The 27,219-nt window shown below is 39.8% G+C and overlaps 1 protein-coding gene across 2 annotated transcripts in view; it reads left to right on the top strand.

The window, feature by feature from the left end:
• The window catches only part of LDLRAD4 (low density lipoprotein receptor class A domain containing 4), a 272,734-nt gene that overhangs the window by 27,436 nt on the left and 218,079 nt on the right, over positions 1-27,219 (top strand). For both annotated transcript variants that reach the window (XM_021388867.1, XM_021388865.1), the window contains exon 2: positions 12,408-12,491. The gene's annotated coding sequence lies outside the window, so the exon portion shown is untranslated. The remainder of the gene's footprint in view (positions 1-12,407; positions 12,492-27,219) is intronic.

Genomic DNA, 27,219 nt, shown 5'->3' with positions numbered 1-27,219 from the left:
CTTGCTCAATTGATGAGATTGGATAGATGATTGAATGATGAGACTGCAAGCCAGGTCTTTAGCTTGTCAACTCATGTCTAATTCACGGTGACAGTGTGCATGCAAGGCAAGTGTCTGCATTCTGTCATATTTAAGCTTCTTGTGGTCTTCTTTCTGGGCTAATGTAGAGGTTCCACATCTACCAGTGAGGAAAAAGATGGCCATGGACAGAAAGAGTGGGCAATTTCTGTATAGTTAGTGTGAGTTTTTCTTCCCTTTGTTTAATTCTGATTTTTTTAATATTCTCATACAGAAATAAGTACTAAGGAAGTGCTCCTTATAGATGAAAATACTTAACTGCCTAAGGAAATGGCCTCTGTTTTTATGAAATCCATTTTTTGTTAACCATCTGCTTTTGCAGTTTCCAAAATCTTGAATCTGTTCTCTCCTTTTCCTGTTGATTTTCACACCTTTTTCTTCTATTTCTGCCCCTTCTCCCTTACTTTGCTTTCCATTGCACAGATGTTTTCATCAGTGGGTACTATATTAATACAAGAAATAAAGTGACATGATCAAGCCAAGCTACTGCTTGGAACTGACCAAGTGACAAGCAGTTCCATACAGTAAAGCTGCTGAAATATTTCTAGTCATTTATGTTGATTTTTTAAAATGTTGTCCTGTTTTTATAGTAAGATTTCACCCCTACTGCTTAGCAGAATTTTCATGACAGGAAAAGGGAAAGTACCTCTCTGGACCCGCTGTTTGCTGACTGCACACCAGAAAGAGCAAACATGAAAATATTGGGATGAGAGAGAACAGTTCTGAAGTGCATACATACATAGATCTATGTATTTTTACCCATGTGTTTTGTTTCACGGTATTCCCTAGTGATTGTCATGGAGGCGTGACGGTGACTGCTGTGTTGGTTCACGTGCTGCTGCTCAGCCAAACGAAGTTTCTCCAAGCAGAGAAACAAATATGTCAGTAGGCATAACCGAAACTATCGTGTGGCATGTAGATTTTTAAGCAGCATCAGTATACTTGCAATACTTTATAGAGATGCGTGGATCAAATTAGGATTAATACTATCAGAGTTGTAGAAATGTGGACAGTTAAAATGACTGCATTTGCGTTCCGATGGTTTGACTACAGATTAATAATCATAGAATCACCTAGGGTAGAAAAGACCTCCAAGATCATGCAGTCCAACTATCTACCTATCACCAGTATTTCCCGCTAAACCATGTCCCTCGGCACAACATCTGAACATTTCTTGAACACCTCCAGGGTTGGTGACTCCACCATCTCGCTGGGCAGCCTATTCCAGCGCCTCACCTCTCTTTCGGAGAAGTATTTCCTGACATCCAACCTGTATCTCCCCTGGTGCAAGTTGAGGCCATAAAATGTCTTAAGTCTTGAGATGTCCGTGTGACTGCCTTACAAGAAGTGGACTTAGGGAGCAGAGTAGCAGGCGATGTTCTGCCTTCTGCAAGTGTCGTGTGTAAAATAGTGTATCAGGCATAATGCAGTGTAATGGGTGTATATATTTGATGTATCAAGGTACAGTTGTATGAATTTTCACAAGAGTTGTTTATATAAAAAAAATCTAGAGTTAACTGCAGAGATATTGACGTGGATATATTTATTTTTCACAATTTCTTTAAAAAAGTTAAGTTTCTTACTTGAATTTGACTATTAAGTAATTTTATTAGAACTGTACAGTATACTTGTGAAATGATTTGTTTTCAGGGTTTCTGTCACAGAATACATGGTGTAGCTCTTGAGGTGATTTTACTTTTTTTAGAGAAAGTTGGTTACTTTTAGAAGATGTTCTAACTACAGGTTCCAACGCACCTACAGAGAAATCTTACAAGAGCAGCTTACTAAACCAAAGGAGAAAGTAATTCCTGTTAGGGCTGTGTTCAAAGAGTTGCGACTTCTGCTTCTGAAGTAATTTAGTACTACTTTTAAAAATACAGGTTGTGTCATTATTGGCAAATTTGAAACCTAAATTAGGATCACAAAGCATATGGAGAAGAGATTCAGTATATGTCTGTGTCAGGATACTTTAATTTACAATCTTCACGCTTGCTTTAACAAGGACGAAATAATTGGCTGTTTGAAAATTACTGGTGAGTTGCTGTCTTTGTTTTCTGTGGCTCTGTCAATCATTGCAAGACTTTGGGGTGTTATTTCTTGTTTTAGTAAGTGAGCACATTATACACGGTATACTTCAGAGACTTAAGAAGGTTGAGAATGTTATCTAATGTGTCTGCTGTATTGGTGTATTTGTGAAGTGAGTATTTTTTGCAGTTTGTCTTGCATTCTGCTTGTAAGGCACTGGGATGAAAAAGGAGTTTAAAAAACTCAATACCTTTAAGATACCTTCCAGAACTCACCATTAGTTTCTATGATTTTCAGGCATAGAAGCCCAACTGCCACTTCTGCAGGCTGTTATCAGCTTTTTGAAACAATTTGCTAGGAGTATTTACGTTACTTGAATAAAACGTGTCCTTCCTAGTTAGTATGGCATCAGTTGGTGCTGCAAAAAAGATCGTTTTCTCTGAGCTCGTCCAGCTTGTTTTGGTTTCTAGAAGTTAATATGCAGAGCTGTGATACAGTGGTAGAAATAACAGAAGGGCAGAACTTCATGGGAGGAGTCTGTTACAGTCCTTTTTACTTGACAAATGATTCAGCTTTTTTCTGTTCTGTTCACCGAAGTGTTCTTCTGCCCATCAACTTCAGATCTAGTTCTGCAGTTGTGTTCAAGTGGGCCAGTGGGATGGTACAACGATTTGCTCCCGTTTTCTTTGCCTTGGCTGAGGAAGGCATTGGTAAGAATTTGTCTGGAACCCATTCAGTCAAGACAGGTTCCCTATGTTCTGTGAGTTTATAGTGCAGCATACTATTGTCCATTTCACCTTTTTTCTATCATGTTTCCATGTAGGATTAATCTTCTAGATCAGCAACCAAGTGCTGCGTCTTTTTATTCTTTACATCTCTTTTCTGTTCTTCTTTTGTGGGTGGACTTTCCACAAATTTCAACAAATGCATTGAAAAGTCATGTTGCAGCCTTCTCTTTACTCACTTAACATTGACTCTTGATCTTTCAGAAACACTGCCATGTTGCTGACTCTTGAGTTCCTAACTCAGATGTATCACAGCTGTAATATGTTTGATTTACAGGGAATTTTGCAGTAACTCAGGGGGCTCCAAAGGCTCATGAAGTAGCTTTCAAACAAAGTCAACAAGGATTGTTGACTTGACAGTCCTATAGATAAAGCAGCTGGTCCATCTAGGCTTGAAAACCCCACACTAACTCCTGGTATTTGAGGTAAGGGTTAGTTACTTCCCAGTCTCGTTACTGAACCTGCTAAAGGTCTGAGAGATGGTGCTGTGACTGTTTGTGGCTTGTATTTATAATACTTTAGTTTGACATTTATGTAAGGTATTGAACTAATAATTGTTTTTATTTGGAAACATTTTAAAATTATATAGATACGTTGCAGGTGAAAGCTTCGATACTCTGCAAATTTGTCCCTCAAGTCCCAGGCTGGGGAGGCAGGTCCTTTTTGCTTGCCTGGAACAACCTCTCCTGTTCTCCTGTACCTGGACTCTTCCTGAGCTCTTCTCAGCATCTGTTCCCTCACTGCCTGTTATTTTTTTTGCCCCGTTCTTGGAGGAGTGATTCTTTTTTTTTTTTCCTCAAGGCTTATGTTATTACCTTCTGTAAAATACAGGTCTGACAGCTCTGCTTCCTGGGGAGTGTGAATTTTGAATGATGTGGAAGCATTTGTCCTAGTGGTTAGAGGAGAGTGCAGAGACTTCAGTGCAATTGACAGTTCCTGTTAAAGAGGAAATTTACTTTGTGAGGGAAGATTTTTCTTCCATGGTTTGAGCTTTTCCCTAGCATATGGGTAGGTAGGAAGAGTTTGCCAAATGTGTGATAGTTACGTAGAACATGCAACATTTGACAGATATGGAAAGGTTTGTAATAAATGACTTCTTTGCACTTCTGCCCTGAAAAAACTAAACAAAATGTTAATACAAAGCGCATCAGATTTTCTTTGTCTTTTCTGTGATCCTTTATGTTAGTGTGGAAACTGGCTGTGAGCATAGGCTAGCAATGGCCAGATTGATTTGAGAGCTTTCTACTAGGCCTGGGTCAGGTACAACGCTATTTCAAATCACAGTTTCCTTCCCCTTCCCCTTTCCTTTTTTTTTTTTTTTTTTTTTTAAATTTAATTTGCTATTACTATTAACACTTCTGGGAAATTGTGGCCTATACCTCATGTCCGTTTCCAGTTCTGCATCTTCTGTAACCCAGAGACATAAGATACTGCTTGAAGTACTCACATTTTTGTCTCCTTCCCCCTTTTTCTGTCTTTCTCATTTTTAAAGCCGTATTAGTTTTCTGGAGGATAAAGTGAAGTTTAAAAATGAAGTGGAGTTGTATTTAGGAACTGGGGATTACTTTGCTTTACTGGAAATATTTAGGCAGGTTGATGGTTTGGAAATATTTCCGTGTGAACTGCTTGAGCTAGAAGTTACTGAGAAAAAATTCCTTAAAAATAACTGTGAACACCAATTTATAACAAAGTCATTTCTGGCAGCCTTCAGTTTAAAAAGAGAGTGTAAAAACTTTCCATAGCTGTAAGAAAGGAAGAATTATGGATCAAAGCGAGCCTGAGTTTTTGACAAGTTTAAAAAAATAAATAAAAATGAAAAAATAGCTTTTGAATCCCCCTTCCCCCCCCCCCCCAATGACTAGTTCATTTTCATTCAACTTTTCTTCCATATCCTTTATAAGAATGACATGGAGGTACAAAGGATGGGAAGGAGACACTTATTTCTGTTTAAAATTGGTTCTGCAGGGTGGAAATTTGGCAGCACACGTGGAAACTAAGAAAAACTGTTTGGAGAACTCTCTGCTTCTCCATCTAGTGAAACTAACAAGAAAGCTCAAATAAAGAGAGATTGTAATGATGATGCCACCTTTTGACGATGTTTTTTTTTTTTAATGTTGCTTCCTTAGTCTTTCAGCTTGTTGAAAATTCAGTTGTCAGGTGTGAGATGTAATGTAAATAGAGGATGCTGGTACTTGTCCGTGCTCTGTGCTCTGCAGTGCTCCAGGCCACATGCTGGTGAACATGAATGAGCTAGGTACAAGGAGCCTGAAAGTCATATTATCAAAGATGCTGAGGGTCTTACAGGTAGGGCTTGCATGAATGGTAGTAGGGTACTTTTATGTAAGGAGTCCTAGCAGGTTTCAAATGCAAATGTAAGGGTTGGACTGTGCCTGCCATTAATGCTGGAACACATGATTAAGTGCCATCAGTTTTCTGTCTCTCACTTCTATGAATCTCAACTTTATGCAAGTCAGATCTTTTCAGCATTCAGGTGGCAATACCCGTGCTCTCAGTGATGTGCCAGCAGGAGACAGATAGGATGGGAGGTTGGAAGGACACAGTTCACTGTGCCAATAACGTAATGAACAGCAAAGACGAGCCAGTGTGGGGATGGAAATAAGTCTGTTAATTTGATGAAGAGTAGTAGGAACTTACATAGGCACAAGAAGCCAGGACTCGGTCAAACAAACAGTGTTCTGGTGCTCTGCAGTTGCCAGCAGTCTCACGCATCTGCCAAACTGCAGTAATTTTTTGGTGTCCTTACTTTTTATTCCCGAGGTCAAAAATTGTTAGAAAAGTGAATGAGGGCTTGTCTTCATGGAAAAGTTACAAGAGAAGTTGTTGTTACTGTGCCTTTCCTATGTCTTAGTCATACATGAAGCTCTATAGAGAGGGAGAGTTCAGTGATACTTCTCATTCCCTGGTTGTTTGGCTTTAAAATAAGGAAATGCCTATGGAGGTCTTTAAAAACAACCAGAAACCAAACAAGAACAAAAACATTGTAAAATTATATTACTTTGTTTCCTGCAGATTATTTGCTGCAGGAAGAGTCAACTTTTCTGTTATAAAGGAAAGTGATGTCTTTCAAAGTCATTGAAGCCTTTTGAAGAGGGGTGAATTTGCAAGTGGGTAGAAAGATCTGGAAGCCATTCAGAGGCTTCTGACACTATTCTGTAACAGAAGGAAAGTAAGCTGTGCGTGAAGGAGGGTCATGTTATGGACTAATACGTTGTTTGAAGGTGGGAATAAGGAAGAAATAAGTAGTCCCTTCCATCAGGTCACAGTATAGTTGACTGGTTGGTGTACTCAACATCTAAAGGGAAAAAGGGCTTATCAGTGAAGAGGGGTACTTTGCTGATGATGTTTACTTGTTCATGATAGTAAGGTTGAAGTGAACCATAACAAATTGGAGGAATGCTTGACAAGACAATGTGTCCAGATAGTAGAATGGTAAATTGCAGGTAAAATTTAATACACATAAATGGAAAGTGATCTACAGGGAGGAAAGCGACTGCAATCCAACTGAAAAGTGATGAGCTTTGAGCTCACGGTTAACATGCATGAGTCAGTTATGAGGTTTTTGATAAACAGCAATGTAAAACCATCTCAGTACTCTACACTGATGAGAAAAACAAATCACATGTTAGGCATTACTAATAAAGGAACAGGATAAAACAGACATTATCAATATTGCTGCTGTATAAATTCAGTGCTCCCCAGCATCGTGAGTAGCATGTGCGGTTCCTGTCTGCTCAGCCCAGAAATGATACGTTAGTCTGGGAGAAATTTGGAGAAAGCAGTTGTAAGAGTTGCAGAAAGCCTTATGTACAAAATAAATTGTCTCTCTTTCTCCTGGAAAGAGGAGGCATTGGAGTGTGCTTGAGGTTTGCAGTATTGTGAGTGAAAGGGTGGGCAGGTGTGGTTGTTCCCAAACAAACAGAAGAGAGGTGGGTCTGCTTGAAATAGTGTGCCAAGCAATATGGTGTCTGCTGGAAGTTTACTTTCTGACACTACGTGCTCCAAAAAAAAAAAAGCAACTTTTTTTTTCAGTAATTATATGTACTGTATAGTGGATAGGTGCACTTTGAAACATCAGTATTTACTCTGGACTTCCTTAGTTTTTTGTTGTCTTTTATTTTCTGCTGCAGGTAACTATCACAGGCCTATAATGAAAGTGAGATTAGCTCACTTAACTGAATTAAGTGACTTCACTGTAGGTATAGAATTATTATAATCCGTTCTTTTAATGTGTGAAGAATCATTTTCTTTTTTCTTCAGTCGCTCTGCTTCCTCAATTACTTCAGAGGATACAGTGCCTTTAGCTGGATTTTAAAAACCAGTCATGGATTTAGTTTCTCGTAATTGTCTCTACCATTCCCTTTGTCCCTAGAAAATAACTCTCAGCGTGTTTGAAAACGTCAGCTGCGCACATAGAAGTACTCTGATTTCTAATGGTGTGGTTTTGCTGAATCCTCACTGAGGCTCTGTGCCCTCTTTAAGCATGCATCTGCTCATTAAAGGCAGCGGTGAAATTGTGCAATAGCCTCAGACATGGCTTCTTCCTTCCCAGTAAATCGCCAGCTTCTTCTTGAGTGGTCCTCCTTTAAACACTGCTGCTGAAGTATCAGGTCCCAGGTTTGGGCCATAAAAGCAATTGTTAGTTCATAGGAAGCTATGAGCTCTCTGCCTCAGCATCTTCATCCTAGCAGTATGATGTGTTTTTCTGAGTATGCCTTTCCCAGTTGTGGGGCTCAAGCTGAGTTGTGGTGAAGCTGCATGTCTTCCACTGAAAGCAGAGGAATATTGAGAACATGGAAATGTTTCAGTGCAGCTCCCCGTACCTCCCCAAGCTGGGTGAGCTCAATTCCCTTCTTCTGGAGGTGAGGCACGCTAGTAGCAGCATATATTGTAATGTACAACAAGTGCTAGTTTTGCACTTGCTTTATGTGCTTTGTGCTTTTTTTTTTTTTAACTTCTCCATCTGCAGTGTCTGCACTTGAAATGATAACCATCATCCCTAGCTGCCTGCCAGGGACCATGGCCTGGCCTCTTGCTCAGGCTGTCACATCCTTGTTCTTTGTGCTTTGTCTGGCCTAGGGATTTTGGTTTCCTGGACCAGCTGGAAAGCTGGAATATACATGCATCAGCCTCTGTTGCTCACTGAACCTTACCTAAGTTCTTTCACACAATGATTCTGCCACTGGTGATTCCTCACAGCACAGTGAGGTCTTCAGTCATTTTTATTCCGATGGACACACTCTTCTAGGAAACTTTTCTTTCTTCATAGAGTGGCTTGCAGGGTGGTTTGTCCATAGAGAGAATACCAGAATGGCTTGGGTTGGAAGGGACCTCAGAGCCCACCCAGTCCCACCCAGTGCCTTGGGCATGGCTGCCACCCACCAGCTCAGCTGCCCAGGGCCCCACCCAACCTGGCCTTGAGCGCCTCCAGGGATGGGCCCAAATCCTTTTCAGATGTGCAGTATTTTGTGTGCTCTTTTGGTAGACTTGTGTGTAATGTTTCTCTTGTGAAGTGAGAGACCACTCTTGGGAAGGTTCTGAACACAGTTGCAGAGCAAGCGTGAGTACCAAAGTTTAGTGGGAGCCCAGGTTTCCTGATGGTAACTTGTTGTGCTAACAGCAGATTCATTTGTTTCCTAATTAATCAGAAAGAGTGTTCTTTTTATTTCAGCCATCTGGAGGAGAGCATGTTGTTTAGCTTCTTGCTACTGCAGATTGGAGCTACACAGGAAAAAGGATGTTTCAACTTGTGTTTTTGGCTTGTTTTTCTAGGTTGAGTCAGTGCAGAGCACATTAAAACATACAGTAGTCAGCTGCAAAGTTCATCTCTCAAGGACTGTGAAAATGTAACTGAAATATTCTTCCCTGAAAGACAAGAAAATATCGACTGTTTAATTGCTTATTATTACTTGTTTTGCTCTGTGAAATCAATTGTCAGATAAAAACGATGTTTCCTCAGTGAACTGCAGTACGGTTCTTGAGTGTCGCATTTGTTAGTCCGCTGTGGAGAATGCTGAGCATCACTTTTGCATTTCTTCTTTGGATTAACGTTGGAAGCATATTGCCTGTCACACAATTTGTTGAGCGTGCCATTAGCTCGCTAGCTCCTCACTAGGATCTAAAACATCGCGTTCTGCTCTCCAGAAGCCACTCCAGCTCAGCCTTCCTTTGGAAGCTGTATTGTTCACATGGAATACTTTCCAAGGCGCAGTCTGTCCCTATGTGATGTTTACTGTATTTTTGCCTTGCAGCCAGCAGATTTTAGTACAAACTTGCCTGGGGGTGGCCTTGTCCTATTTTCCTCTTAGATGGTTCTGGCATTTATAGAGCTTGGGAGATCGTGCTTCTGAATTTTCCAGTCTGAAGAGCCCGAGCCAAAACAGCAGGGGAGATAGCAAACCTGTACGTTGTTTGGCTTACGGCAGCTGGGCCTGTTTTTCCTTTGACCTAAAGCAATGGCAGATTTTCTTGGGTTTGGTGTGGAGGAGGGGGAAGCAAAGATGAGGAACGATGCGTGAGGAAAATTGCTTTCTCTCTTTGCTTGGGAAAAGCAGCCCTTTTTTTCTTCTTTTTTTTTTTTTTTTACCTCAATTCCTCTTTTTGCACCTTTAAGTGCAGAAAGGCCTCAAGTTGATTTTACATTGCAAATAGGGATTTTTTTTCTGTTGATAATTTGTGAATACTGATTACTGATGAGAAGAGGGACTGCGCTTTGCTTTAATACTATATTAGTGTTTTGAGCAACAACCTCTTTTTTATTGATGTATCATTGTGCTCGCAGAGTTGACTTTCTCTTAGAGGACTGGCTCCTCTGGGGTTGTTAGTGACGTTCGATAGCTTCCCACCACACTGTATTTTCTTTATGTCTTGGTCAGTGGGGAAAAAAAAGTCCCCAAAAACAAACCTCTTGCCAATTAGTGCCCAAAGCCTCTGCTGGGGAATGAACTTTGCTGAATGAATGTGGGAAAATTGGAAATAACCCACAGATGGGTGGCTCAGAAAATATAGAACTCGTTCTGAGAGAGCCTTTGTTGTCTGTAAACACTTTCTCCACGGTCTTCTCTAAATGAGGCTTCCAGTGGAAATAGGCCTCACTGTCTGCCTTTTACTTGTCCTGCTCTTACATTTAGCAACAGATGTTTCGGTTAAGTTTTGCATTTATGTGATTGTTTGATTCCCAAGCTTATGAATTCCAGGAGTGTAGGAAAGTTTCCTAAAAAGTTGCTGAGAACAACAGTGTGTGGTGAACCTCACCACATGTGCGAAGTGGAATGCAAAGTTGTGCTGAGCACTGGGGCCTCATCCTGATTAAGCCGGATCCAAAAGCATATTTACCAGCTTCACAGTGCAAATGCTCTTCCAGAGGGAGAATTTTCCCAATTGGCAACTGTCGATAGTTTTCTTCCTCTTGTCTCCATCTGCAGTCCCCTCTGGGTTCCTCAGGGACACGTGCAAATGACATTCCATACCAATGGGGAGATGGACCTGTGCGTAGGTGTGTAACCCAGAGTGGCAGAGTGCTGATGAACCGGAATGCAAAACGCAGGCAAAGGACTCTCATGCTTCTGTGAACATCTTCTGCTGTGTTTTCTATCACTCCTCATCTCTTTTTTTTTTTTTTTTTTCACTAAATGTAATGATTCCCATAGCCTGTCTATTGGTATTTAATACTTCTGCTTTTGTATGCAGGAACAGATTTCCTTTCCTGTGCTGAACTCACTGAGGGAGGCTGTCATCGCTACTTAGTAGTTTCTGTCTTCTTTCAGTGTTCTCAAGAACATCTTCCTTAACGTTAAGTAGCAGATCTGGTCGATTCTCTGTTGATATTAATTGCTGCATAATGAAGTGCCCTTGAAAGTCAGTTATGTAAATGAGCAGCCTTGAGCTGGCCATAAGAACAATGCTGGCTTGGGCTTTAATTTAATAATTAGGGAATTGGAACATAAAGCAGTTCTTTAAATCTGAAATTGGATAGTCTTATATTTTTATTAGCCAAATTCTAACTGCGTGAACCATGATTAATCATTGGTTTAAAATTCAGTTTAGCTTTACTTTACATGCAGGCAAGCACTTCAGATACAGTTATATATTAGGAAGAAGTCTTACATTCAGTCGCCTTAGGTATTTTCGTTGATTATTTTGAAAAAAAGTTGGTAATTTGTTGTAAAGACCAAGTAGTCTTTCTTGGAATCCATTGTTTGTGTCTGTTTTCTTCCCTTCCCGCTTACCTTAGTTATGGTAGAAATTACAGTTCTTTGGTAAAAGTTCCTTGTGTTTTTCCTGAGGACGCATCAAACCTGAGCCACTTGGCTTATTAAAAAGTCAGTGAGTTCTAGACAATAGAGGGCAGTTACATCATCCGATTCGTTCTGTCAGCTCAGGTAAAGTTTATTCATTACTGCGTACAATACATGCAGAAATTGGTGGATGCAAAGTTATTTGCAAATACAGCCTTGGCAGACCTCCTCTGGAATTCTGAACGGGTTTTCCAGCTAGACTTAGTCATTTTTTCCCAAATGTCTTGGCATAGCTGATCACTCAGGAGTGACATATGGTAGAAACATGCTCTGAGGGACAAGTCTCCCGGATGGCGCACAGCACCACACAAGATAGACAGATGGTGGCTTATTCAACCTTGGAAAAAGTTTAATCCTACATATTGGCAAGGCGGCCTGGGTACTGAGAGAGGCACACACATGCCTGTGAAATCTGAGGCAAAGCTTTTGCGAGCTTGCTTGCTGTTACTGAAAGAGCTAGAAGGATCGAGGTGGCTTTATACGGCGTAAATATCTGCAAAACTGCATGTTCAGCATGCTGTCAAGAAAAAGTGAACTCCCTTAGAAATGCGGAAATCCTGGAGTTGGTGGAAAACTGCAGAAGATAAAGTTTGCTGAACTTTCCACAGCTGTTTTGAGGCTTCAGACATCTTTATTCAGAGAATTTCTTGAGTGCTGAACCTAAGCACCAATAGCTGTTTCTTAAATGAAGTTTTGAACGGGAGAAAGGGTACTTCCATGTTTTTCACGGGTTTTAGTTATGTTGCTGTTGGTTTTGTAGAATGTATTAAAATGTCTTATTAGAATACATCATTAGAATGTATTTTTGACAGCACAGAAAACATAACCTTCCTTTCATTTAGTAATCTTAAGGAAATGTGAATTCCAACAAAAAGTTACAAATTCCGTGACAATAAATTTGAATTAATATTGCAGAATGGTAATGGTACGTTATAACGTACTGTGTAAAGAAGAGCATCAGGCCTATTGCTTTAATATCTTTGTACTTAATACAGTGATCTCAAAGGGAAAAATGAACCCTTGGTATGTTTTGTAGAGATACCTAAGAAAGAACACAATCTGATTGGAAATCTTTCAGGAACACCAGTAGTGATCGATCTCCTGAAGTCAGCACAGTGTTCTGTAACAATTTTGAAAATGCTGACCCATTGAGAATAAGAAGGATTGTCTACCAACTGTGTTTTTCACTTTCTTTTTCCTGTAGGTCACGCTCAGTATTCACAACCAGAAGGAAGAGGAAGAATCTCCTGACTCCCTGGACATCAAGGATATTGCTATGTTGTATTGGGTGAGTTTAAACTAGACAAGACTTTTCTTTCTGAAACACTTTTAGAAAGGTAAATACAATTCAGACAAACTAATCTTGCAGTAGGAGTATACCTTAGTCAAATTAATCTCATAACTTTTCTGCCTTATCATAATGTGATCTTGCTGATACATATTTTTGTTGCAGTCATATATATGCATGTTTTGATGTTAATGCATAGGTTGTTAATCATATATATAGCTGTAACTAAACCTTACTACTAATTTTTAGATATAGGAAGATTTTGATTTATGAGGCCTGGGATTTTTTCTGGAAATACATGGAGCTCAAGGAAATCTCTCAGGTGAAAAGAGATGAAGCAATTTGCTCAGAGTAGCCAGTATATTAGTAATTGTTTGCTGGGATGTGGAAGACGCAGTTTTACCTACCAAAAAAAAAGTCTTGAAAATGAGACCCTAGTTGCTGAACTGTTAAATCAGTTGGCATTGAGTGTAAAGTGGTACAGTGGCAGAGCTGCAAGGAGAGAAGAGAATAGTTCAATGACCTGTTTAGGATATGCATGAAAGAAATAAAAGACACCAAATTCCTGCTTTCAGCTGAGGGTACTTTTATATAATATGATGATATGCTTACTTTGAGTCTGATGAACATGAACATTCAGTCTTCCTGAGTACCTTTCAGGTACTTACTTTCTTGTCACTCTTTTCTTTGTTTTGTTGTGCTCCATTGTGAGAAATGGTGACCATGTCATATCTGAACCCAAACAGTGGCTGTAATTGCTGTTGAACTAGGGCGGTCTCTGATTTTACTTTTCGTCTTCCATATTTATTATAGGACACAGCCAATACAAAGTTGAATAATTAAACTTTGTGCCGAAATGCACAGTCAGCAAAATAGGGCAGATATCAGTGTGCTCCCGGCCTAGACACTGCAAAGTTTTCTTAGATACCGCACAGAAGAAGCAAGCAGTTTGGTCACCCATCCAGCCCCCTCTGGCACAGTCCTGGCTTGCTGTCACAAAGCGTGCCTGTGGGCCTTTCAAACATTTATTTGTGAGAGCAGCAGTCTGGTGAGATGATTAATATTCTGCACATCCACACCTGACACCTTTTTGACCCTGATCTGAAGTTCAGACTTGGAAGTACCTGAGTCTCTTGGAATTTTAAGCTATGCTTCATGGATTTGCTGTTTCTGTAATTTATAGGCTAAACGTGATCATATCTCTGTTGAATTGCTGAACATCAGTGTGTGTGAACGAGCCATCTGCTGTCAGGGCTGAGTCTTGCATCTCCCTGCCCAGTGACAGCAGAGGTCATTAAACCATGGTGGCTCTCACTTGGGTGGGAGTGGTTTAAGGTAATACGACTGTGTCAAAAAAGCCAAACCAACCAACAGACATCACTATTCCTTGTCCTGTAGTAACATGACATGTGGAGAACCGAAGTGGAGAAAGGTGGAGCTGGAATAGGGGACTGGATTCTCACAGAGGTGTAAAAGATTTGGATATGCGCAAGGGAGAAAGGCTGGCTTTTGTAGTGGGGTTTTTGAGTTAGTTATGAGAACAGATGAAGCATGGAACAACTGTGCAGGACAGAAGCAGCCTTCAGGATTTGGAAGAGAACCTGTGTACGGTAGGATTTTTTTTTGAGGGTTCTGATCCTTAAGTCACTGAGTTAAGAGTGGCAGAGTAACTGAGATATAAAGTGTGTACAGTCTCATTTTGTCTAGACTTGTGTACCTCGCACATTTCGTAATTGGAGACTGGTTTTGTTTTTTTTTTTTTTGCTTTTTTTAACTCCTTCAAAACTTCTGTGCGCTTTTCTTCAACCTCTGAATATCCTGGAAACGCAGAATACCCACTGGCTGATCTTTGTGTTCAACTGGCTGAGAAGTTTGGGCAGGATGTGGGTTACTGCTAGCCAGGGAATCCCGTGCCACCTTGCTCTGCCAGGGCTGCTGCTTTGGAGATGTGGTAATCAATAGCAAAGAGTGGAATGCAGAAACTAAGAAAAAGATAGGATGGGGAGATAACCAATCCAAACTGAAGGGGACTCAGAAGATGGTTAGGACAGGGCACAACTGCATGTTCAGCTGGGGGAATTCTGCCGTGCTAGCTCCTGCTGCCTGCTGTGTGGCTGTTGAAAGAGCCACTGCAGTCAAGGTCATTTTAAAATTTTAAAATCAAGACTAAACTATTTTGCTGCATGCCTTGAGAAATACCTGTAGTTTTTGTTGCAGCTGATTCTAAAATATACTTTTAAGTGGTGTAGCCATACCGGGAGGGAACAACTTAAAAATCCACATTCAGTGAGTAATCTGGTAGTGGTAAGGGTGAAGTTGCAATTGTCATCTTTTTCCTTCCTTCTTGAGAGCTTTTTGGAGGTGTTAATTCCTAATGTAGGACTTAATCCCTCTCTCTTCCCCCCAACCCCAAATCCATCTGAAACCCCAGGTTGCGCTGTGCACTGGAAGCAATGCACCTCGGAGTCCTGCAGGTAAAGCTGAAAATGGCTGCGATCACTTTATACTTTCTGTCCATCCCCCTTTGTTCCTTCTCCCTCCCTCTTCCCCTTGTGCTCACTTGCTCTCTCTTTAGTTTAACACAGTTGAACAGCAGTGAAGTGTAAAATGTGCTTTTGCCAAGGTCAGTTTCTTGTGATTACTCGCCTGTGGCAACTTATGCCAGTTGCAACAGACTGAGTCTCAGCAGTCCACAAAGTCACACTGGTGCTTATGCAGAGGACACCCAGTGTAGGTTATAGTAAGTATAGTCTGGAATAGACTGCAATGCTGCTGAATTTTAGCAGCTTTATTTAACTCTTCTCATCTAGCTTGTGCATATTTCATGGTTTGCAGCCTGTTCCACGAAGCAATAGATTGTCATGTTCTCCGGGACCCTTGAGGAGGAAGTTCATGTTGTTAGAGGATGGTTGTTTTCTTACAGTGAGTTGCCCAAATTTCAGGAAGTATTCATAGGAGAAGGTACAATAAAGAATACTGACGCTCCACATTTTCTAAATGTTTATATATGTGTATAAAAATTGTATTTGCTAGCTCTTGGAGAAAGTCATATAAAATTCTGCTCTATTTAAATTGCTAAAAGACAGAAGAGAAAATATGTATCTGTAGGAAGAAGCATTATTGAAAAGTGTAAGAAAGCTTAAAGGGTGAACTGAGAAGACAGTGACACACAGTCTTTATTCCCTCGTTGATAATGTTGCATACACTCAAAGAATTTTTTTTATTAGAACCTAATAATGGCTTTGCCTGCTGTGAAAGAGGAAGGAGTGTGAGATGCCTGAACATCTGTTTTAGGAAATGTGAATTGTTGAATCCCTTGTGTTGTGCGTACTGAATTGGGTGCCACTAGGTGGGAGGTACCTCCCCTTTCATTCCCCTTTCTGACATTTGAGTAAACATATCCCTGTATAAAAAAAATGTTACGTTTAGAACAGAAAAGCGTGAACTTACTGTGTTAGTTTGCTCATTTGTGTTATTGTTGACAAGATGTTTTTCTCATTCTCAAATATGTACTTCTGTAAGAAGTGCTTAGCTCTTGAGCTCTCTGATGCTGATTCTGAGGTTACCTGTCCATCACTACTGATTACTAGAGTGGCAAAAAGAAATCTAGATGATCAGCTGAAGGGCTGGAGCTGAGCTTCAGAAGCCTTTGAAATTCAGTTAAGTGCAGAATTTCACTGCATAAAATTGATTATGCGTTTGATTCATTTTGAAGCTATGTATTGCTATATTAAACACTACTCTCTCACATTTGGGTTTGGAATGATTCTTGGACACAAGTAAAATAATGAGTCAGCAACTGAATATTCATCTCGTGGACCCCTGTGCGCAAGAACATTCCTGTGGAGCTCGTTGAAACCCCACAAAGAAAGGTGAGGACTGAGAAGTCATTTGAAGCATTTCAAGAAGGGTTCATCACGAATGTTCTGTTTAACCTTGCTTCCAGGTTTGCACAAAGCGTTTTTTGAGGCAGATGCTACTTGTTGCTTTTTTTGCATACATGGAAGACAATGAAATCGATCTTTTGTTGCAAGTATATTTTGGACTGAAATTTGCTTATCTGTTTCTGCTGCTGTTCCACCCCATTCCATCCCCTTTGCTTTTGACAACATTTATATTGGCTCAGCTCTTATGGAAGAATATGCTTTGATCGCTCTGTTCAGACTGTGAAGACTGGACTGTCTGCTCAACTTGTCTTAAAGGTGGAAATGGGCAGTGTTTTGTGTGACTGTGCTATACAGACATGTATGTACCCCTCGCAGTGATGCAAGTTGCCTTCCAGTTGTTTCAGAGAGAAAATGGAGACGAGTGCTCCTCTTAGGAAAAATCCAGCAACGGTAGAAGTGCAGCTGGTTGATCTTCAGTGAGCTGAGTAGTGAACAAAAGGGTGTTCTTGGGTGCAGTGAAACAGACGAGCTTCTTTGTCTGTCCTCACCAGAATTTATCCCATTCATTTCGTTTAATCATAAGAAACATGTGAAAAGGAAAGAACTATTCGGACAGAAGATTTTTTGGAACATTCCTTAAGACATTCCTGCAGTGGGCTGCTAATGATGTGTCCTCAGAGCATTTCCTCATTGTGTTTCCAGCACAAGCAAAAGGCTGGCCCATCAAGATCGAAGAAGCCTACTCAGACTGAAGTCCCTCAAATCTACGTGCAGAACTCCTAAATGTTCTTTAAAAATTCATTATTTGCTAACTTTGCTATTTCTCCAACTCTTGACTTTGGGTGGTAGCAGAAATGCTTTGCTGTGCATGCTGAAGGGAGATGTTTTCTGGTCTGGTAAGAACCCAGAGCCCTTGACAACCCGCAAGATGTGCGGCCTAATTTTTTTCTTAATTCATGGATTGAGATGTGAAAAGTTGCCCAGAGAGGTGGTGAATGCCCCATCTTTCGAGACATCCCAGATCAGGCTGGACAGGGCTCTGAGCAACCTGATGTAGCTGTAGGTGTCCCTGTTCATTGGAGGAGAGTTGGACTAGGTGACCTTTAAGGGTCCCTTCCAACTCAAACTATTCTATTATTCTATGAAAGGTTGTTAAGTGATTTATCCCTACAATTTCTAGTAGTTTTAAAGGGAGCTCTTTGAGTCAGTATCTTAGTCAGCTTGAAGGTGCTTACTGTGCTCATTCGGATGAGATAGAAATAAGCATTTTGATATATGGATTGAATTCCACCTTAGTAATGCATCTGCAGTTTGTGAGTACTGCAAGAGATTTGTTTGTGCAGCAAAACTTCTCTCTCTCTCTTGAACTCTCAGTGCTCGTCTTACTTTGTTTGGGAGTGGTGTTAATATCCCCTCTTAGCATTCAGTTCACATTTGGTCAGAGGGGGAGTATCTAAGAACTTGGAGCCAGGTAAAGAGAGGACAAGAAACTTAGAGAAAACATTCTCAAGTTCAGTTTGGAAGATGTTTATTCCAGACAAAGACCTGTGGAATGGTTGTCACCCTTGTGTCCTTGGAAGATTAAAAGGAAACCAGTTGATAAATTGTGTTTTCTTATTTCCCCTTTTAATGGTAAGATTATTTTCAAGCTTCTAATGGCTTTTAATAAGTGCTGATTTTTACATTCCCGTTATGACAAGGCAGCGTCATCCTGAGAGCTTCCTTCTTATCAGATGGGCAAAATGCAATGACTGAATGAACAAAGGAGGCAGGATTTCTTATGGTTTGCTACAGCTTTGGCACCTGAATTGGTGCAAGGACTGGGACAGTCTATAACGTGACTTCTACCTCCATGTGGGAAATACTGGCTAATAATTTCCTGCCTCATGGGTGCACGTGAAGATTAACTTCACAGAACGAATGCAGTATTTATTAATAAACGACTATATTTGGTATGTCACTTACTTGTTCCTAGCAGTGACACGGGTAATATATTGCTCCTGAGAGGAATGTAAGTGAGTGCATAAAACAAAAGAGACACATTTAAGTAATTTTTATCATCCTTTGTGAGAGCATGTATATTCGGTAGTGTCCATGTTAGTACTTACTGTTCTGATGATTTTAAACTGTTAGAGAAGAAATGCCTCCAAATGAGAAGGAAGATCACAAGGTCATGCACTGCAGTGCTTGGTAATCTTTCTTTAACGCAGCACAGATTTTAAATCCAGCTACACTGTAGAAGTTTAATCTTGTTGCATGTTTTCTGCAGTACAAGTGCGATGTATGATTAAATTGTGAAGTGTTAACAGCAGCGTGGCTATTTTTTAAAATTCTTTAAATTTTTGTATCGCAGTTAAGGAGGCAAAATACTTGGCCAGTCCATTCCCAGCATCAGAGCTGTCATTTGCTCTGTGATGGGAGATGTGGGAAGACAAGCATTGCTTTACATTTCTTTCAGTGGTCAACTTGAAGCGTATGACTGAACAAGGTCATAATGATTTGGAAGGAGTTTCAAATGCTTCTGTTATTTTATTAGCTCCTTGATGAAAAAACCCTCTGGATCTATATTTTTTTGACTTCTGTATTAAATCTAGTATAAATTTAAAAAACAATGTTATGGTAAATATCCTTCAGGTTTAAACTGGAATTGCTTCACAGATCTCCTACTTTTGGATGTGGGTTGGAAGGAAAGAAATGTGATAAATTTGAAGGGCAGAGGAGGGGGAATGCGCTTGAAAACATGATTTGCTGCAGAAGCTCAGACGCAGAGGTCATTTTTGACATGGTGCTGAGTATCTGAGCTGTCATCTGAGAGGAGCAGCGGTGATCTCTTCCTTGCACACATTGGTTGCTCTGCCATGGGATCGTTGCACTGAGATTTATTTCGGTGTTTAATAATTTATTCAGATGTTAAATTTGGGGAAAAGAAACAAAGAAATTCATCAACGTTACTAAATCTCAACTGTTTTTTGGAAATCTGTGTTCTCTAAGGTACTGGCAGTGACTGAGCTGTGCCTTAATGAGACTTATGTTGTGCTTTCAGCCAGTGGTCTCATTGCTTTGCCCCTGCAGTTGATACGAGAGTTTGCTTTGCAGCTGTGTTGAAGACAGCCCAGGAATGTGGTGTGACATCTAACTGTCCTCTGCAGGGCTCCCTGCCTGCAGGAGCTGCTGAAGGTGACTGCTGGTGGTTTGCAACCGTTGTAGTGAACACATGGAACAACGCTATCCAGATATGAAAAAGAAATACTTAATTTATGATGTATTTTACATATTGTATTTAAAATGAGAGTTTAGGTTTCTATCTTACTTTATTGATGGAGCTTTTTGTCGTTCAAGAATTAAACCTGAAGCAATGACTTATGAATCACGCTGTTTTGTCCCACTTACAGACTAACTTGACTCATCAGTGATTTTTCTTCTGGCATGATTTGAGGGAAATCTTTTGTGTGGTTTCTAATTACTGTTGACTTTTTAAGAAAGACAAAGCGAAGAGAGGCCAGCTAAGCAGCTGATTTTATTTAGGTTTGTGCTTCTGAGGAGACTCATCATGCAGTAAAATATCATATGATTGCATAAGGGAGTCCGTAAGGTGCAGATCTCTGATTCTTCAGTGTCAGACAAGGATGGTAACAAGTGAGTCCAAGAGCTCTTTGTTATGCTCGTAATTCCTTACCTTCTCCTTTCAATACTTTTCCAGATGTATTAGATTAGAAAAAAATTCATATCTGGAAAACTTCTCTTGCAGATAAACCCGAAAAGATGAAGCTTTTGTCTAATGATAATATGTATTTGTAAACACATTATATGGTCATGTGACTTCTAGCATGCTTAATAATCCTTATTCTATTGGGTAACGTTACTTTTAATGTTACATTTATCTTGTAATATCACCAAATGCACAATGTTGTTCAGTGCTCTTTTTGGAGGAACTTGTAAAGCACTACTGAAGTTGGGCTTTGCTTTTCAAGTTTACACTTTTATAATAACCTAGAATTAGTCCATTAAAGCACTGTCAGAAAAGCTTCTCTTATTACTGAGAGTAACCATTTACCTATTTCTTTGTTACTGATTCATCTTGATTTTATTCTTGTGGCCGAGATCTAAATACTTCTATGTCTTTTGTCAAAAGTATAGAAGCTTTTAGCTAAGCTTCTTAAAACCTCAGTTTGTTTTTGTGTGCATTCATTGATGGCTTCATTTTTGTGTGATTCATTGATTCACTGATGGCTGAAATCTTTCAAATCAAGCAGATTCAAGTATTTATTGTTTGTATTACATAATCGCTCCTTCTCACTGTATGTTCGTGGTCAGGACTTGACTAAAGGGATTTATTTCATACAGTGCAAAACATCCTTCCCAATTATCTGTAAGGACAACACAACTAGATCTGTCAGCTGTACAGTGATGGAGCTGTGCGAGGTATTTCCTTCAGAAATTAATACTTTTTTTTTTTGCCACATGTGAAGACTCAAAATCCATGCCTTCACTCCCTGACCAATTAGTAGGTACTTTATCTTCTGTAATACTGAAGCATTTGAAAAAAGCCACTTTACATCACTTATGATGTAGAAGTTGGTGGAGCAACTAGAGAAGAGATAAATGTGATGTGTAGGATCTCTACGTGCGCAGATGATGGGCAGATGAGTCTGTCCTGGGTAAGATGCACAGATTCTCTCTGCAGGGAAGTGAGAAGCCGGACTACTCTTCTGCATCCCGTTGGCATGTGGTCATTTGTCTATGGGGAGTGAAACCACCTTGGTTCTCATGCAGGTTAATAGACTTCGTAAAAACTTACTGGCATTATTCTGAGTTAAATATTTCTTTCCAGTTACACCACGAATGGGAACACTTTTTTTCTAGGGAAGAAGCATGACTGAATGACATCTGTGACTGTAATATTTGTCATAAGACTTTTCACTGAGGAGTAATCTCTGACATGAAGGGCTCTCACTCTGGGTGATTTTTGCCTCCTTTCAAACTGACCAAACAGCAGTCCTTAGTTCCAAAAGTAAAGGAAAACTCGCTCACAGATTCTTCATGTCTGTTCTCAGCCGGTGTCATCCAGTTTTGTTGATAATGATGTCATCTGTTGCATAACCCGAGAATAGGGAGCCTGCTGCTGCAGCATCCTCCTTTCTTGGCACTGCTGGGAGGCTTCAAAGGGAGACTGCGTGCGTGAGGTGACTGCTCTACCAGCAAGACCAAGGCATCAGGCATATGTTTAGAAATGGAAAACAACAACACAAAGGAGCAATGACCATGCAGTTGAGGTCTTTCGAGCTATTTTGAAGTTTAGGATAATTATTTCAAATTTTATACAGCCAAAGAAGATCAGAGAAATTCCTCAAGATCTTATTTTGTAGCTACTGGGTATGAGAAGGTTTTTGAGGATGTATGTTTTGAAAATTGTGTGTACAGTTTAATTATTTTATGTGTGACTTTGTGTTGCATCCTGTTGATTTCTTGGCTATTTTTTATAATGCTTGAAGTTAGTTTTTTACATGAAGTTAGTAGAAAAATTCCTTTAAAAATAAGAAAAGAATTGTAGGAAAGCTTTTAGTAGTATTTTTGTCTAAAGGTTGGACAGTTGTTTCAAGACTGTAGTTAACTAATGAACAAGGGAAAAGTACTGATTTTTAAAAAATATTTATTTTCACAATGAATTGAAACAATTTCTCTTAATAGTATCCCCAGACAGTCTGCAAGAAAGTGCCTAGTTTTTCAGGAGATACCTAATTTAATACCATCTAACTTATCCTTCAGTAAATTTCATTAATTGAGATTTCTTTATTATTCCTTGTACTTTCAGTATATTGTACACCATGATTCAATATGTGCTTCTATGTATTATCTTTTCAACGTCAAATGTTCTGGTTTTTTTCACTTTCAATTCAGCATATTTTTCTTTAATGGCATAAGAGAAATCTTAATACTTAGCCGTGCTGATTTAGGAAGTTGTTTGAATGGGAATTTTAGTGAAAGTTGCTGCAGTACACAAAATATTGAACAAAAAGAAACCATGCAGCTTTCCTACCACTTTATGGCACTGTTCTAGCCCACATTCCGTTTGTTCCTATCATTTACTGTAATAATAGCTTGTGTTTTCTGTTAAAGGGATTGATTTTTGTAGGCATCTACTATACAGGTGAGGCATAGGGAAGGTGGAGTTGTGTGAGCTTACTCTCCCCGTGCTGGCCCTGTTGAGCCCCCTATGTGATGAGGTGGTGCTCATGCCATTGCTGTGCCTTCTGCTCTTGCAGTGGTTTGCTGATTGGCATCTATGCAGTGTTTCTCATGTAGAATTATAGAATCACCAAGATTGGGAAAGACCTCCAAGATCATCCAGTCTAACCATCCACCTATCACCAATATTTCCCACTAACCCAAGTCCCTCAGTACAACATCTGAACACGTCCAGGAATGGTGACTCCACCGCTTCCCTGGGCAGCCTGTTCCAGCTCCTGACCACTCTTTCAGAGAAGAAGTTTTTCCTAACATCTAACCTGAAAGTTACAGTGTGATTACTTTTGATAGGTGTGTACTGAAGTGTAGCACTCTGATAAAGTTTAAGGCACTCCTGCCTTGCCTCCCAAAACTTGTGTTATTGTTTAAGTAGAATTTTGAACTCCAGAGTCAGAAACACTCCTCCTCTCCTATTTTTTCCTCTTTCTTTTATGAACCTTACTGTATACATTTGCAATACTATATGTTCTAATGAAAGTTTGGTTCTGGTGACTACAGGAAGAAGGCATGGATGGGGTTTCTGCTTGCTTTCTTGGACTGATTTGCTCTTTGTGATGGTGCCTGGTTCCTTCACTGGTTCTTCCTCCTGGTGTGGGCAGGGAGGATGATCTGTCAGGCCTGACCCCTCTGAGACCTCAACTGCCGAACTACAGCTACATTTTGAAGAACATGAGCAGCCTGTATGCTTTCAAAGATGTGTTAGCTAAACTCAGAAATTATCTTGAGGATTACAGAATTTATTTTCCTTATATGAAACTACCCCAGACCTTTTCTTGGAAACATCAGTCTTGGAAAGGTTTTCGTTACCAAGTCTGCCTTTTTACCAAGAGACAAACAATATTTTTTGTTGTCCCCTTTCATGAAACAGCTGGCTGCAATTAAAATACTTTAAAAATTAAGACTAACGTGTAAGCTCAACATGAAAAAATTTAGATTAACTTTTAAAGCTTAGTGGAGTTAGAGATAACTTCAGGGACGGACAGTGCTCTTATCTCTAGTTGTAAGGCTGAGGGGCAGCTGAGGATGTTTTCTACAGACATCCATGTACAAATTAGAATATAAAGCTAGCTATAGATAAAGGTTAAATGATCTTTAGTTTCTTTCCCCTTGGATCTTTTTGAGGTGAAATTCTAGCCACGTTAAAGTAGGTGAAAATTTAATGGGCTAGGAGATGTTAACAGAACTGTAGAATGGCTTGGGTTGGAAGGGACCTTAAAGATCAACGCCCTGCCACAACCAGCGTTGCCACCCACTAGGTGTTAGGGGTCTTCTCTTGTTTTCTTTTACTTGGATAGGAACTTTGTCAGAGAATGCTTTAAATCTTCCTTTTGCTGCTTAAGTCCTTATGAGGAAGACAACATGTTATGTAAATGCGGTTTTCTTTTTTATGCTCTTTACTGTATCGGCTTGTTGTACACGAGCTGGATTTAGCAGCCATCATGACATTGTTCTTTCCTATTCCTAGCTTTGGAATCCCACCTGCCTTGTACAACATCACTGACAGTTTTAAATCTAGGTTTGCTAATAAATTCTGTTGCATCACGCTACTCAGTTGCTGTTGTGTGTATAATAAAATAATAGTGCACGTTCATCTTTTCCTTTTGATTGTTTGTCCCTTGGTTTAAGTAAGCAGTGGTTTTATTTCCTCACTAAGCACAATCCTTTCATGGTGTATTTTTGAGCTGCTGTATCGTTTCCGTGAAACTGTGCAAACAGCTGTTTACCTAGCTCTTAAAATAAGAGGGCAATTTCTTGAAGGCACCACTGGAAACGTTGATCTTGTTGGAGAAGCCCAATCACCAATTTACTGGTTGCCATAATAATGCTCTTTGGCATGTGTTAAATAGCTGTTTTATGTTTTTTATTTCTGTCTCTCATTTTCCTGCTAGAAAAACAGAACCATGGCAGTGAAGTTGTGTGTGCTTACTGGAGCCTCCTCTTGTCCTCTTTTTGGGTCATTGAATTCTCTGCTTTTGAGAGCCTTTTGTACTCTATTTTTGTGTTGAGGATATTTTTGACAGGGACTCAATGCTCGAATTGCTGTTTTAGTTACTATGGAGAAGCTTTCCCACAAGAAGGCTTATGCTGTGTTTTATGAAGATGGTCAAACACTGAATTTGCCCAACTTCCTTATAACTTGCAGTTAAGAAGTTCATTTTGTGACAGTTGTCTTTAGACTAAAAATTCCTTTGGCTCATGTGCTTCCTTTTAGGCTTTGCAATCTGTGGTGTCCTAATGAAAAAGATGAGAAGCAGAATGGAAAAAGTAGTATATCCTGCCTATCTCAAGAGAAACGAATGTGCTATTTTATGCCTGTCTTGGAAATGAGTTTATTTGGGGTTTCTGGTGTATGCTGAGGTATGTCTGCTGATTCTTTCACTCGTTGATGCGGCTTCTGTTGAGAGGTCAGTATCTTACGTGGGATGCTAGATTGTGGTGTTCTCCCTTATGTCCTGGAACAGAAGTCCTTTAAATGTTTATTTCTATGTGGAACACATCCTGGGTCTGATGCTGAGTGGCAGCAACACATATGCTTTGATTCATATGTTGGACTTTTTTTCTGGTACCTTCTGTAGTTTTTCTTTGTATCTGGTGCCTTGAGTTTCACTTAAAGAGCTAGCTGCATTAAGTATAGTTCAAAGTGGCAGCAAACCATATGAAACTGAGAACTTTACCCAGAAATAGATTGTGAAAGGTTCTGAATGCATTTTATTTTCATCTGCTCTGTTAGTGTCTTTGCTGATTGAACGCTTACTCTTAAACCCACTGTTCTCAGGCTGGTGAGGTCGTGTGATTTTTATTTTATTTTTTTTTTTAGCTCTTACCTCCTCCAGTGATAGGAAGGCAATACTGTATCCTTTGAAGGGCCCCAAGATTTGATAGCATTGTGCTGCAGTGCTGGCTTTCATACCCATCCTGTGCAGTCTACTGTGATGTGAAGGGTAGGAGCTTTTTTCTCCTCATCCTTTTATTTCTTTCAAATCACCTGTTAAATACCCGAGAGTGAACAGGCTTTAGGGAAAAAGTTTTCCACATAATAAGGAAAGTTGGAGGAGAGGATATTCAGAGAGGAAAGAGTTTTCTAGGTTATGCTTGGAGGATTATTCAGGTACAGGAAAGACTTCATAACATGGGGTTAAGCCTTAAAATCTCTTTAAACTCCTACCTGAACTTTCCTCATTTGTCTGTAAATAGGAGGTATTACAAAGGCCTTTTTGCTAGCTGGTGTCAGAATCTGAACACAAAGGAGATGCTTTCTGGTTCTGTTTTTTTCAAGGCATCATACCGGATGAGGAGGGAGTAGACCTCTATAACAAGTCTTAAGGCTTCAAAAATTGGAGGAGTAACGATGTTATTGGATAACCTGTGTGAAGAAGGGGACATGAAAACTCTCTTGTCTGAGGTCACACTGCAGCTAATTTTCAAGGGTTGGGAATTAGAATCATTGTTTTTTTTCTGCCTCCTGACCTTCCTAGCTGTAAAAACATAAATGTTTTTTCTTTCAAAATTTCAATACTGAAATCCTAAAGTTAAATCTGAAGGAGTTCTTGAGCTGCAGAGAAATTGTTTCTTGTGCAGATGACAAAAAAAAAAAGCCCTGAGGGCTGTTGGGTTTTGCTTCCTCTTCCTCTTTTTGTGGCTCTGTCTCACTGAGCTTGGCAAGACAAGGCTCGTGAACTCTTGTAGAGGATAAAGGCTGAAGCTTCTTGTGTGTAATCAAGAGCACGCTGACAGATAGACTCTGTCAAAGTGACAGTTACTGTGTATAAAAAACTGGTGATAGATGGGAAAGATTCTGTTGTTGAGTTTTGCCCAAATTGTGAAGATTTCCAATTGTGTGACCTTTTCTAGTTTAATTAGTGTAAATCTTAAAAGCGCAGGACATTGTGATTATGGAAGACAAATGTTGTTCAACTGCATTACAGAGCTTGTCGCCTAAATTTGGTATGAGGTCTAGTGTTCACTGAAGGTTTACAGAAATTAATTTTGCTCTTAAAGAGGAGTCATCTTGAAAATTTAATGCATATGTAAGTTTCTAGTATCATCTACACCTCTGGTATATTTGCTGCTTATTAAATCAACATTTGCATTAACATTGATGGAGGAGGCAGCAGTTGGAATATGCATGGATGAAAAAACATTTCCTGCATTTGGCCCAGCAAATTCTAGTCTCTTTGAGTATTTGGACCTCAGTAAATACATATGAAAATGGAATTACTGATTTATGTTCACACATTTTTCAGTTAGTTTCTGGGGAGAGGAAAAGCAGCAAGAGCAAAATACTGAGGTTTCATAATGCTTTAAACCGTAAGTACTTCACCTTTGTTTAAAAAAGTGCATCTGTAACAACTGTTGGCTTCTTTCACCAGCAGGAGATGCCAGCGGTTGTTCTCCCCTCTGTAAATTATTCTTGAATGTCTGTGATAACATGGTTGAACAGACAGCCGTGTGCATTTCCTTTGTCTCACTGTTTCTTGGAAAGGTGCTCAGGATGAGACAGACCCTACTGCCCTGCTAAATGGCCATCTTGCGTCTTATTTTTTTGTTTCTCTTTGAACCTCCTTCTTTCACCATGATTGGAGCTTGCTCTTCCT

The sequence above is a fragment of the Numida meleagris genome, chromosome 2 (assembly GCF_002078875.1).
Source record: "Numida meleagris isolate 19003 breed g44 Domestic line chromosome 2, NumMel1.0, whole genome shotgun sequence".
Classification (NCBI taxonomy): domain Eukaryota; kingdom Metazoa; phylum Chordata; class Aves; order Galliformes; family Numididae; genus Numida; species Numida meleagris.
The sequence above is the reverse complement of the archived record's forward strand: the minus strand, read 5'-3'. Positions and strand labels throughout refer to the sequence as shown.